Source organism: Apis laboriosa, unplaced genomic scaffold (genome assembly GCF_014066325.1).
Source record: "Apis laboriosa isolate Shangri-la unplaced genomic scaffold, ASM1406632v1 scaffold14_cov150, whole genome shotgun sequence".
NCBI classification, from domain to species: Eukaryota; Metazoa; Arthropoda; class Insecta; order Hymenoptera; family Apidae; genus Apis; species Apis laboriosa.
Window position 1 is genome coordinate 2,804,023 of NW_025221798.1, and position 14,770 is coordinate 2,818,792.

General features: G+C 32.7%; 1 protein-coding gene across 2 annotated transcripts in view; it reads right to left on the reverse strand.

Moving 5' to 3' along the window:
• The window catches only part of LOC122710714, a 34,567-nt gene that overhangs the window by 12,020 nt on the left and 7,777 nt on the right, over window positions 1–14,770 (reverse strand). For both annotated transcript variants that reach the window (XM_043928748.1, XM_043928747.1), the window contains exon 2: window positions 5,541–5,594. The gene's annotated coding sequence lies outside the window, so the exon portion shown is untranslated. The remainder of the gene's footprint in view (window positions 1–5,540; window positions 5,595–14,770) is intronic.

Sequence of the window (14,770 nt, forward strand, 5' to 3'; positions counted from 1 at the left end):
ACAAAAATTATGAAACGAATATTGAAAAATATCGTCTCGTTCGACAATAATCAAACAATCGGTTTCATTAAAAACTACATTTACCCTCCTTTTTTTTTAATAACCGATCAATGAAGAAGAAAGAGAAAATATTCGAGAAACTTGCAATGGAATTATTCTATAATTCCATTTTCCACGTTTACCGAATACGCGTAAGAGAGTTGGTAATAAGAACGTACGTGGGTCTTTAAACTTGGTACGGACTTTATGCGGAACGTATTCAAATTCACCGAATAATTCATGGTAACGTGAATTAACATTCTTAGCTTGAATTTATAGTTATATTACCGGTAAGTAATGTTTAAATATTATTTATTGCCTCGTAAATTTTATCTACGATGATGCACGCATACTAAATCGTAATAAAAACATTATACGATATACGAGGTGAAACGTATTATTATTATTGTTATGAAATTTTAAATAAATTTTAACATGCGAATTACTCGTAAAAATTTTATTTGTCTCGAGAAAATTAAGAAAAAATGTATAAAACGTCTCTATCTTCTCAAGATTAATTTTCGAAAGTTCAAACAAACGAAGCTGATTCTTTCCCTCTAAATCAAAAAATGAAATTAAGAAAGCTGAACAACTTCGTTCGAAAGTTGTACGTAAAAGTGAACGGCTGGTATGAAATTGAATTGGAACGGGGATTATCCTTTTAACGGCTTGAATTTTCCTCGATTAAAAAATCGTATCAAGTAGAATTATACTGTTGAACGATGATAATAAGAAATTAACGATACGGCCAAGTTTGTTAAAGTCGAGAGATTACACGGCGCGTTCCTGGAACTCAAAAACCGTGCTAAAACTGGCATTAACCCGTGGCCCGAAAGGTGGTACTCGAAAGTTAGAGAATCTTGCGAGAAGTTAGAGCGGTAAATGAACGCTACGCGGGAATTTCGTAATTTGGTAGAGAAGGAGGGGGTGGAGAGATAAGATGGCGAGGATCCGGTGGAAGGAATCTTTCCATTCATTACGCATTAAATTCCACCTTCGCTGCTGACAAAAGTTACGATCAAAGATTTAAAGTTAGTTTATTCAACGAACCAAAATTCTTTTTTTTTTTCTCTTCTTCAAAAAATTCGATTTATTGATTTATCTTTTCTGATCGATAATTTTTAATGATTAATTGTTATTGCTATGATTAGAGGGAGAAAAGTGGTTCCAAATGCAAAAATAAAGAATGAAATTGAACGAAGAAAATAATTATTTTTGAGAAATTACGAAAGAAGAAAAATAAGTTTGAATGAATTGTAAAATCATATTTCGGTGTTCTCGTAATTGACGTTGCAATTAAAGAAAAAGTAATTTTAAATACGAGTCGGAAATAATTGGGGTTCGGAAAAGGGTTTACGGCTTCCTAACCTTTTATCATAAATCATTTGGATTAACTTCCATGCAAACCTAACACGCAATCCGTCCAATTAACCCGTGTTGCAATTAGAAAGAGAAGGAAAAAAACAATTTCTGGGTAAGAATGTGTTATAAAAAAAAAAAACTTTCCGGTTTCGTAATAAAAAAAAAAAAAAAAAATAGAAAATCGAGCATAAATTTAGAGTGAAACGTGTTATATTTATATCTATCGGGAATAAAAATCAATCGGAGGGGAAAGCTGAGCAATCTTGTTCAAAGCAAATGCAGGGAATCGGCCCCACGAAATCCCTTATTAAACTCGAGTTGTTCGATTAATTAATCGAATCGGCCATTTTTGCCTTCGAATTCACCGTCGAAAAAATTGTTTCCCGATAAGAATCGTTCGATTTTCCTCCACGTTTCACAGATTTTAACTTAATATTTTAATTTATATATCCATTTTTTGATCTCGATTCGTTCGATTTCGAATTTTTTTTTCAATCAAATATATATCGTTCCTATTATTCTGTTTCGGGAAAGTTTTTGATTTCATAAAGAGAAAGAGAAAAAACACGATAGAAAATGAAATTCGTCGGTTATTCACAGTCCAATGAAATATTTCGTAAAAAAAAAAAAAAAAAAGAAAGAAAGAAAGAAAAAGGAGAAACTTTGGCAAAGAGAAGAAATTAAATTTTTCAAATTAGTTTGAAAAAAAGTTTCTTCTAAACGCTCTGATTCTTCTAATTCTACGATTTTCTTCCAATTTTTTCAACTAACGTTTCAAGTATATTTTTTATTTTTTTATTTTAAATCAATTATTTGTATTAATCGTGAGAATTATATTAAATAGATTTTTAACAGAATTTCTTTCGTTCACTCTTCTTTTTCTTTTTTATTTTTCTTAAAAATAATTTAACATCCGAGTAATTTTCTTTCTCGGAATTAATTTTCTTGGAAACGAAGCTTCGAATGGAAAAATTTAATTTCGAATTGTTTTCGTTGTGAAATCATCCGACCTGTCCAATTTTTTCATATCTTTATCCGCGGATAATAAAGGAACACAAATATATTATAAGACAGGAATTTTCAAACTTTTTGAAAAAGAGGTACATGAAACGAGCAAAAAAAAAAAAAAGAAAATTTGTTCCACATTTTCGACTTATCTTTTCTTTGGAAGAGAATAATATCTCGTGCCCAAACTTTTCATCCTTATTCGGTGAAGAGTAGGCGAAAACGCGCTGCGAATTTTTAAACTCGATTTTCTCAAAAGAATTGCGGGCGAAAAAAAAAAATTATATTCAACGTATTTTCAAATTCACTCGTGAAATGCGCCTCTTCTCTCGTTCTAAGATTCTCCTCCCTATGGTAAATTACTCTACTCTCTCTCTTAAGCTGAAACAGCCTATCTCGCACTTTTTTGAAATATATTCAAATATCTCAAGTTCCACGCGTTCCTTTCCAAGCAAAATTTTGAAAGTAAAATTAGAAAGCTTTATGGAATCTTCTTAAGAATCTAGAGTGTCTAAGGATTTCTAAATCTTACGGATGTAGAATTTAAAAGGAAATGAAATACTTCCTAGTCCTTTAACTTTTGAACAAAATTAGAAAATTCTACGTGCCTTTCGAGGATTTTAAATCTAGGGATCCCTAGATCTAAAGAATCAAAACTAATGAAGAAATTAAATATTATGATCTTACGTGTCTAGTCCTTTAACTTTTAAACAAAATTAGAAAGTTCTACGTGCCTTTCGAGGATCTTAAATCTAGGGATCCCTAGATCTAAAAAATCAAATCTAATAGAGAAATTAAATATTGTTGTAATCTTACGCATTGTTTAGCTTTTAAGTTAAAATGAACGAAAAGATAGAAATACTAGATGTACTTCTAGATTCTAGGAATCCCTAGATTTATAGATATAAAAAAATTCATAGAATAAAAAAAACAATTTTTTTTATTCTTTAAAATTCTCGCGTACTTGAAAAATGGCAGAGAAAGGGAGCAATCGCGATAAGAATGAAGTAATGAAAACGGTTTTCAGAATTTCAGATCAGAGATTAATCGATGGATTAATTCAAACAATGTACAACCACGAAAATCCCATTATTGATTAATTGAATGTTCGTCACTTTCGATAAAGAGCGATATTATTGGAATAACTCGGTGGATCCCTAATCCTTTGACTGCGCGAATTCCACTACACGAACCCTTCCCTCTCCGATTCCACATCAATCGAAATTGCACGAGGGCCAAAACATAATTAATTTTCGTTTATATAGAGGTAAAATAAATACCGCTTCTAATCAACGAGAGAAATTATTGATTCGACACGTTTATGGATACCCACTCATCATCCTAATGATATTAAACGCAATCACGGATAATGCAGTAATAAACTGATCCAAGATAAACTGTAAAATCANATATTTCACGCTTCTTATTCCCTCTGGATCATCATCCGTCGCGTTCAATCCTCAAAAAAGTTAAAATAATTTACCAAAGTTACCTCTCCCTAATCTCAAAAGGTCTGATGCAAATAATTCACGAGCGCACTTTTATTTCTTATTTCGGACACCCAACTTCCATACCTTTCGATTAAAAACTCTCATTTATAATATAATATCCCCCAATCTAGGGATCCCTAGATCTAAAGAATCAAAACTAACGAAGAAATTAAATATTATGATCTTACGCGTTTAATCCTTTAAATTTTAAACAAAATTAGAAAGTTCTACGTGCCTTTCGAGGATCTCAAATCTAGGGATCCCTAGATCTAAAAAATCAAATCTAATAGAAAAATTAAATACTGTTGTAATCTTACGCATTACTTAGCTTCTTGATTTTTTTTCCAAGAACGTGTTTTAACGTCCAAGTTAGAGGAAGAGGTTCCAAGATATCGCATATCTACAGTGCAAATACACTTATACATGTACGAAGGGAAGAGAGAACGAAGAGAACTTCCGTCTTGGATTTAGATCAAATCGTCGATCTCCTGGGAAGTTGGAATTAAATTCCGCAAAGTCGTACGTTATCCGCGTTATCCATGTTGGATATCTCCGTCTATCGAGAAGAAAAGTTTCCTTTTTTCCTTTCCTCCCAGAAGAAAAAGGAAATAGGCGATAACTATCCCCCCATCCCTCTCCTTTATCCCCTCCACCACTGCTTATCTCCATCTCGTTCCGAATATTTCCTGTGTCAACTCGAAGATACTCTCCTCGAGGAGTACGAGAAATAATGTAAAGAAAAATGATCGATCCTTTTTTTTTTTTCTTTCACTTGCTCCTCAGAGAATCGTAAGAAGAAGAAAAGAAGAAAAGAAGAAGAAATCATAAGGAAGAAAAAAGATCGACGAGAAAAATTTTTCGAAATAGCCGGTGTTTTATGTATTATTGTATCGGGGAAAAACGAATACAGACGATGCAATTTCTTTTCCACTTTTTAATCTGGATGATAAGAAACTCGCGTAAGTAATCGTAAAATCGATACGAAAACTTTTTATCAATCGATCGAAGTTTTTTTATCAAACTTCCACAGACTTTCTTCATTCGTTTTCTATCCTTTCTGATGATGGGAAATGGAACTCCCCTCTTTTAAATAATAAACATTGACTTGTGAGCGAATGATCAAGAATCTCAAAATATTAAAATTTAATCAAACTTTTGTCTCAATATCAAATAAAAAAAAAAGAATATTCTTTTACTCGCTCATCTTACTCACCAACGACAAAAAAGTAAAAAATTAAATTCTCTCCTTCTCTTGACAAGAAAAAAAATCAAAAAAGCAGATGCAAAGGAAACTGCGATTCGTTTTTTACGAAATCGATATCGAGAATCTTTTTCTTTTTTCATCTATATATTTCTATCGGCACATTGGCCGATATAAACGAAGTTTGTTAAACTCTTCGACTTTCACCGAACAGAAGAAAAAAAAAAAAGAAAATTTGCCGGTCGATATCGAGGCACTTTAAAACTCTCCACAAGGGGATATCGATTCGCCTTTAAAATGGCGAGAGTGGCCTCTGTATCGGTCGATAATAAACGTGGAGTGGTTTGAGAATCGCATCGAGGGATGGCGGAAAGGATGGAAGGCAAACAATTTCATTGGGTGAAAATTTTAATAGAGAAATTTCCATTACGAAAACGACTTACCTAAAGTGGTCCCAGGAAACGCACTGCTGCCAAGCATGGGGACGGTAGTTGGTTCTGCAAGCAAAAAAAGAAAAAACAAACACATCTTTAGCGACAATTCACATTTCTTCTTCTTAGAGTTAGAAAGATAAATTTCTTTTCTCTTATCCAAAATTTAATCTTTCTTTTGATACAATTCTACGAATTATAATTTCTTATAAACAATTTTTTAGATTAAATTCTAAATTCTAAATTATCATATATATTAAATTACACGATATATCTGGTGAAACGGGAAACCGAACATCTTCCAACTTCTTCCAGAAAGAATTGTGGAGGACACGTGTTTTCATCGCGGCCAATTCGAGAAATCCGGCCACGTGGAAAGAAAGAGGGAGGGGGGAGGAGAAGATATTGAGCGAGTTTCTGGCTACGTTTAACAAGTTCAGTTTATCCGCCCCGAGGAAAACTTTTCTGCGCTTAATTTTAAACACGGGAAACTTTAAATTGGGGAGGGAAGGGAGAATATAGAAGAGGGGTCTCCACCAGCCTTCTTCGAGATATATCGCCATCCGGACGGAAACAGAGACACGTAAAATGTTACCATTTACAATTGGACGAAATTGAAGTTTAACAAGTTTAACAAGAGAAGAGTAAAGTAAAATCTAGAAAAACTGTAAATTATTCTTTAATTGTCGATTGACATCTTGACGATCTTAACTCGAAGATTAAAATGTGTAAATAAATAATTTTGGGATTATAAGGATGAAATTTGTATAATCGTGTAATTTTTACGCAATAAAAATAATTTCTTGTTCGTTTTAAATATGATACATAATTTTATAGATACATGATTTATTTAGGATAAATTGAAAAGATTGTGAGATAAGAAAATTATTTTTTGGATATTTTTTTTTTTAAATTTTATCAATAAGAATTAAAATTTTTAAGGAATCGCATGTATATATTATTTATTCAACCAAGAAATGCTTCGATTTAATGCAATTTCTGTAATGCTCTTAATCAACATATCCGTAATACTGGTTGAAATGCTTAGGAAATCCTGTAATATTTGCGAGACAGTCCGCGAAATTCAGATTCTGGTGCAACTATTTCAATTTACAAATGTTGTTATTCCATCAGGATTATTACATTGTGCCTTGAGAGATTAAAATGGATAACTAACATGAAATCCCTGTATATCATCTCTAAAACCTTCGAATTTGCATGATCAAAATTTTCATAATTCGTTAAACTTCTCCAAACGTTGTGAAATTGTTCTTCTTAGATTTTCAGGAAGAAATCAATTCTTTCTGAATCTCGTATTTTTATAACGAACACGAATAACTTTATTCCATAGATTCATTTTATTGAAAAAAATCTAACACACTATTCGAAAAGAACATTTACTTCCTATCTAAATTCAATTTCACAGATTTTTCAGGTAAATTCTAACCTAACTTTTTTTTCGATTATATTAATATTTCAGACGATAATGTACTTATTACTCACCTGTCCGAATTCAATTTTCGGAGATAAATTTTATAAATGACAAAATTCTAACCTAACTTTTTTTAATTCACCACAAAAGACATTAATCATTCCAAAGTTTTGATCGTAATGGTATGTACACTATTCAAAAAAGTCTTGGTAACTTCATCCGTCCAGTTATTCAATTTCCAACAAAGTTTTATACATCCTAATCACTAGTATTACACGGCGGTGCACGCGGTGAATGGCTAAAGAGAAATGTTTCGAAGAGAGTTTGAATTTTTGATCGAATTAATTACGCGATCTCGGCCTGCGTCTAAGAGATAAAACGATAAATTATTGGCCATTGGCCCGTGGTGACTCGCCGACTGTCTAATGGACTATAGTTTCCCAGTCAAGTGGGGGAACAGTGAATAAATCCTTGCATGGTCAGCCATGCACGACTGGGTTCGTGTAACTTCTGCCTCGTGCTTTTTGCCCGCGCTTTGTCCACCTTGTCTCCCTTTTGCACGCGTTGAAAGACCAAAGGAACAAACCTTCGTTTCACCCGCTTGCATACTTTATGGGGAGGGAAAAAGGAGGCGTTGATCGATTTTTGCGCGAATAAATAATAATTATACCTTTCGATAAATATCACGTTTTTGACACTAGAATTATTGATTTAGATTTTTAAAAGCAAGATAATTAAAGATAATTAAATTGAATCTTTTTTTGAATGAAATGAAATTTTGCAAACAAAAGTAAAATTTTTAGTGAAAATAAAAAATCAATTAAGCAATATAAAACAAGATAATAAAACTTATAGAAATTTGATTAATTCGATAACTCGTTGATTCGTCGATTCAATTTCAATTTTTTCGATTTATAAATAATTCGTGATTGGCCGATATCTTATTTTCGCAGAGAAGAGCCAAGATAAACGCGTTGAAACAACAATTCCATATTTTTCATCGCGAAAACGTTGCTTCCCGATAAACCAGTTTTGAAGAATGGAACACATACACATACATGTATAAGTTTCATCGTAGATTCTAACGTAATGGCGTCCGTTACAGAGCATTGTAATATATCATAGGTTGTATACACACCGGGTAATATTGACTTTATCGATAAGGAAGATTAAATAGAATAAATAAGATGAATCGAACGAATACCGACTTCCTATCTATTTTATTCCATCTGTTTGTACATGTCAATGTTGTTGATTTTGCTATCTCATGTCGACTATATTGAAATAAAATGCATTTCATCGAAATTTTTATAAAATTGACACTAGAACAACCAAATTCCTCAATTTTTACGAGATGTATAAATAATTATCTATTTATTTTATCGTTATATCGTTTTAATTATAATTATTTGTAAAATAAATATTTGGATAATACAAGTTGATAGTTTTAATACGCAAAAGCTACAACAAACAATTTCAAAACAGCGAAAAATGCAAGGAAATTCAAAAATTGTGCACAATGAATACGCGCACGCAAAAGAAAATTACAATAATCTTGAAAAGATTTCTTTCCTTGAAAATATCTGTATCGCGAGTCGTTGACCGTACGCATCAACCGCCATATTGCATCACTGGTCTCGAACGTTTAACGTATTATCGATAATTCGATATATCGATAAAGGATAAAAATAACTGAAATTTTTATTTTTTCTCATTCAAAGTTATTTTTAGAGACATTGTTTAAAGTTTATCTATTCTGGATATTTCGATAATGTTAAAAAGTATTATTAAAATATTAAACAGCATCCAGAATAAATAGAAAATCCCTATAATATATCGAATGTATTAATTAAAATTAGAAATTTCCATTTTATACGTATAGTGTAATATTTCGAATAAAAGTTTCGTTTAAAGAAAAAAAAAGAAAGAAAGAAAAAATTAAAAATTTGATTAAATTAATAAAAATTAAATCTCAATTTACAGATTTTGCACGAAATGTGCGTTTTTATTTAATATCCCTAGAATTGATGTAATGTCATTAACCAGCATCGATCTACGTGTTGTGCAGTGTTGAAAATAATCGGAGAATCTCTTCTCTCGAGTGTTAATCAAATAACGGACTCTGAACAAATCAAACCAAAGAGGAAACGACGTTTGCTAAACATTTAGCTTGTTCGACACGAGTTTTCAAAATATTGATTATCTCGCTTAACCGCGTTATCCATATTGATTCTCTCAATTATCACACTCAGTCCGTGATCTAATATAATTTTGCTCGAAATTTGATTTCTCAAAGGCAATTTTTTTTTCTCTCCATTTTTACGAAAAAAAAAAAAAAAAAAAGAAAACAAATTTGAAAAGAAATTCGAATCTAGTCTATCACTATCCAATTAAAATTTTTAATTCCGAGTGGAATTATAACGAGATCATGTTTCATTGCTTCGTTAAATAAATCGAAAATTTTTCGAAAGCGTCAATCAATCGATCAATTGCATTAAAAATTAAATGTTTACTGTTCTTTCTGCAATTGTAAGAAATTTCAACAATAATATATTTGTAAAATATACAATTTCTTCCTCTATCTTCATAAAAAAGTTTCACAAAGTTCATATATTAAACTTTTAACGAAAATAAAAAAGTTATTATATATAAAAAAAAAATTATTATATAAAAAAGTTATATAAGTATTATTATTTTTATATCACCTCATAATTTGCTTAAATAATTTGCATAAATAGCAAAATATATTTCGAGAAAACGTCCAAACGCAAAAGAGACAATTCGTTAACACAAATATCGAATTAATAAAATTAGGAAAAAATCTATTGGTATTTCTGATCCCATATCATCATGCGTAAATATGTATTTTATCCAATTACGCCGTCTGAATTCCGATATAATCTCTTATTCAATCTCTTATTCGAATTTTTTTCCGCAAAAAACTCACCCCCTCGAAAGCACAATAGAGGTAAAACTCGAAGCTAACGTAGTATATCCCTCACGTAGAAAGGGTGGTTTATTAGCCAAGTCGTAGCGAAGAAAGGGGGAGAAAGAAAAAGGCAGGAAGCAAATTTACCCCCTCTGTCAAACGAATGATTTTAAATTAATACGAGATTGTGCAGCGAATGTCGCTTTCTTATTTCTCGATCGATTGAAAGAAAGGGGCTTGAACGCACCCTCAACTCCCTCCCCCCTCTCCTCCGTCGATTCGAAGAAATTTTTCATCGGTTAATTTCAATACGATATCGTCTCAGTGGACTCGAATTGTTCGATTATAAATTAATCACCGATTTTCGATCGTTCTATTCGTTAGAAAACGTGAAAACGTGAAATTATCGTTTTTTCGAAGGAAAAACTTGTTATTATTTGAATTAATCTTGACTTAAAATTTTTCTGAACGAAGAATTTGATTATCTTGTAAAAACGAAAATTGAACGGCAATATTTTCGAAATTTAATCTAAATCTAATTTAATTAATAATAATCTTCTAATCTCGAGAGAAAAGTCGAATAATTTATCCTTTAACGAGTATTTGTTCTTCAGTTTGCTTTCGTTAGACGTGTTTAGAAACGCGATTATGCGTAATATGTTGGGACAACAAGAGCATACGGACGATAAAACTGGAATAGTTTGCAAATACCAAGGAACTCTGTTGCAATGTTGTTGGGCGAAGTCGATGAAATGTATTCAAACTTTTGCGGAGAGGGTTGATAAGATATGAAAATAAAGGGGAAGGAGGAAATGTGTCTACGTCTTTTCCGTTTTATCAACGCTCTTTTTTTTCTTTTTTTTTTTATCACTACTCCAGAAACATTTATGAATAATTCAATCCGTTTCATACGGGGAAAATTCACCTCTCGGCTTTTTACCTTCGTAAAACGTTACTTTTTAACTCTTGAGAAAAACAGAACTACACAGCAACCCATTAAACTCGATTAATTCTAATCTTCTTATAACTAATAAATTTTAAAATATACAATATGTAGAACAGATAGCAGAGGCTAAAATAAAAGGAATAAAAGTTGACGTGCAAAAGTATTCTCGAGAATAGAATCGCTCTCGACAGCCAACATATCATATACTTTCTCAACGATTCCTGACATTTATGGATTCTCGCGTATATCTAGAGCGCAACTTACGAATAATTTAACCTATAGAATCGATCGTAGCTAATCACAAAAAAAAAAAAAAAAATACCAGAAAAATAATAATAGGTAACGTATTTCTTCGAAAATATTTCTGCACATACCTGCGCGAATACCAGCCAGGTCAACATTGGCTCCCATAAAACTCGGAGGCTCGACGTTACGAATCAATAAAACGTCGTTTTATTCGAAAACGATAAACCTCGAACGGCGACAGCTAATCCATCCAAGTGTCACTCCGAGTTACACTTCGATCCGAGAGCACCTCCGATCCTCCGTAATATTTATATTCTCTTTATTGTTTTCCCCCCTTTCTTTTCCCTCCTCCTCCTTTTGCCTCACTCTTTTCCTTCACCGCGTACAAGGCGCGCGTAATCCTCGAGCATTGATTTTCCACGAGGCCCGTCCCAAAGAGACCGATCTCTCTCTCTCGTGTGTCACCGAGTTATATACATCGCTCTCGAGGAAAGGGAATTCGTGCGGCAGAAACGTGCGCGACGCGGTTCGCCACCCGAGCTTCGATATTACTTCCTTCCGCCTGTTGCACCGAATCGACTAACCCCACCATCGACTTCCAACCGTCGACTTTCAACCGTCGACTTCCAACCGTCTTTCTCCTCCAGAAATTATCGTTTGTTATGCGAACACTCGAGCGCGAGACTTGTAAACACTCGTCTCGGATCGGTCGAGGAGAGAGGATCGAAGCGAAGTGAGGCGAAGTGAGACGAAGCGAGACGAGGCGAGGCGAGGCGAAGTGACCAATAATGTCGAGTTGACCTTGGTTGGGGATTCAAAATTTAACGGTTGGAAAGCAAAACATGTAAGTTTTTTTTAAGAAACGAAAAAAATGGGAAAAATTTCTACTTTTTTGTTTAGGGAAATTTAGACTCGTTTTCTTAAATAATAGATCTTAAATTGAACGTTATTTGAACGTGAAATAATTAGAGAAATAAACGAATTCTATGTGTGTATTATATTATAAAACTTCGTGTCTCATTCGAACGAATTATATATTTGATCGCTGATAGAAACGAATAATCATACTATGAACACGTTCTATTTATTCTATTAATATTCTAATTTCATTTTTCCAAACGTTCCTTTTATTTTATACGTTCAATTAATTACGAGGCGCAGTAAACACAGTTAAGTTATCAGGCAAGAAAGTCACGAATTTAAAAACTTTTCAAATTCCAAGTGAATGAATTGCTTTCGAGCCAAAGTCGGCGAACATTAAATAACTAATAACACGATTTATCCCCATTTTACGTTCGATCAAGTTTTTTACAGGAAGAAAACAGATTCAAATAATTAAATCGTAATGAAGAATAATTTATTTTAAGCTTCTATCTTCTCTTAATTATAAATCGAAAATCAAAAATTGAAATGTCAGTTTGAAGGATCGATACAAGATGTTAATAAGATCAGAATTCTATATAATAATATAATTCCACGACAGTTGACCGGGCATTATATTACGAAAAGCGAAACGCTTCGAGAGGCAATACGATTAGTGACCACGGATGGATATTATTTCATTCCGCCTGTTGCATCGAAATCGAAACAAACCATGTTCGTAATATCGTCGATCCTTCAAGGTTTCCACCGCTTTTCGAACACGTGACCTGGACGTAATCCGACCACAGAACGCGGATTCTTTTTCTTCGTCTTGGCGAACGCGTATCTCGTAACGCGATATTTAGAGAAAGTACAAAGATGAAACGAAAGATATTTTGTGGGTTAAGTGGAAAGGAAACATCTTGGCAATAAAATAGCAGAAGGAAATAATAAGGAACGTCTTAAGTCTGATCTTTGAAAAAAATATTCTTTAAAAAAAATATTTGAAAAAGGATTTGTATCGTTGAGTGAATTCCGATATCACTCGTTCGAGGAATCGGATTTCAAAAAAAAAATCCGATGCAAATATTTTAATCGTTTCGTTTAATTTCGGGATATTACGATTTTAATATTAACGAGACGGTAAAAAAAAAGATAAAAAGTAAAAACTTTTGACGTATCATGAATTATTAAAACGAAACATATATACATATGTTATAAATAATTAATTAAAACGGAAATTCGTGTAATTTTGTAGTCTTCGACTACAAATGCGAGACGTTATTTTAAAAAAAAATCTATACTATAAAAATGAAGTACGAACAAATAAAAAGAAAAATTAGAAATTAAAAAGAAATTTCGAATACGTTTATATATATAAATATCGTAACGAGGATTTCGCTTGGAATTCCTATACTTTTTTATCATCGTATGTAACACGTTCGTATCTATTTCTCTATATCTAAACGCATAAATATACGTTATTACGTTTTTATCAAGTTTTTTACGATTACATCGAAACTCGTATACCGACTTATTGCGTTTTGCGGTCGTATCGTGAAAATATATGGGAAGCTCGTCTATCCGTGTCGCGTAAACGTATTAATAAAGGTGTAATTACAGTTGGACAGGGATCGAGTGGAAAACCAGCGGGCAATTTTAATATAGGTCACCACCGACATCGCTGCACGCACGATTCAAGATTTAAAACACTCGAAACTGGGACTGGCAGAGATCAATACAGCTCGATAACAACGGGGATGTGGGAATAAAATCTCGCGCTGCGTGTCCAATTTCAAGGACATCTCGTTAATCTCCCATGGAAATTACGTATCTCGAATTTCACGCGCAATTTCACGTTCAGAATTTTTTGTTTTATTCGTAAAAGGAGATGAAAGTTATATTTATATACATATCAATGGAGTTTGGGAATTTGTAAGAATTTTTTTTTGAAAGAGCAAAAAGTTTTTATTTTACAAGTATATAATTTTATTATTTTCTTTTCAGAAAATATTACACAATTATTGAACTATTATAAACCAATAAATTTCATCCAATATACTAATATCAATTTCCATCTGATCAAATCTTTCATACATCTTTCAATTTCCTAATAAATATTCGTTCGATTCCAACTAAAATTTTCCATAACCACGAAAGAAGCACAAGCATCGATTCTCAATTCTGAAAAACTGAATCGCCGGTTTTTTATTATCCTTGTGCGGTCCTTAAACGGAGCCGAAGAGCGGATAAAATAATCGGGTATAGCCGGTATATCTTTTAAACCGGGTCTCTCGGTCGAGCGGCGTTAAAACAGCAATTCTCACGAGGGCGTGAAAGCGACCCCGACCGCCACCGAGCGCTTTAAGAGGGTAATTCGTTAGTAAAGATCCGCTGTAGTTTCTGGATAAACGTTCTCGCATACACCGGCTCGCGAGCAAAGTATATAACTCGTTTATAGAACTCTCTGGTCGAGGGTCTCGCAGACGCGAAAATCGTGATTTCAGAAGAAGGGTGGCGAGGCGGAAGTAACGTTGGAACGGATGGAGATTTATTTCTCGAATGGATTGAATCGAGAATAGACGAGATAAATAAACGACTCGGTTTGAAAATTTTTTGAAAAAAATAAAATATTTTACTTTCAAACGTGTTTGCAAACATTCTCCTCTAATCAGTGGGATCGTTGAAATGTTTTTAGTTAACGTAATAATAATCGCTCGTTTGAATCGAAAAAGGTAATGAATGTAACGATTTCCTGGAAAATCAAATAAATCGATACTCTCTCTTTTGAAAAGTTTTTATTAAGTTGAAATATCGATAAAAATTAT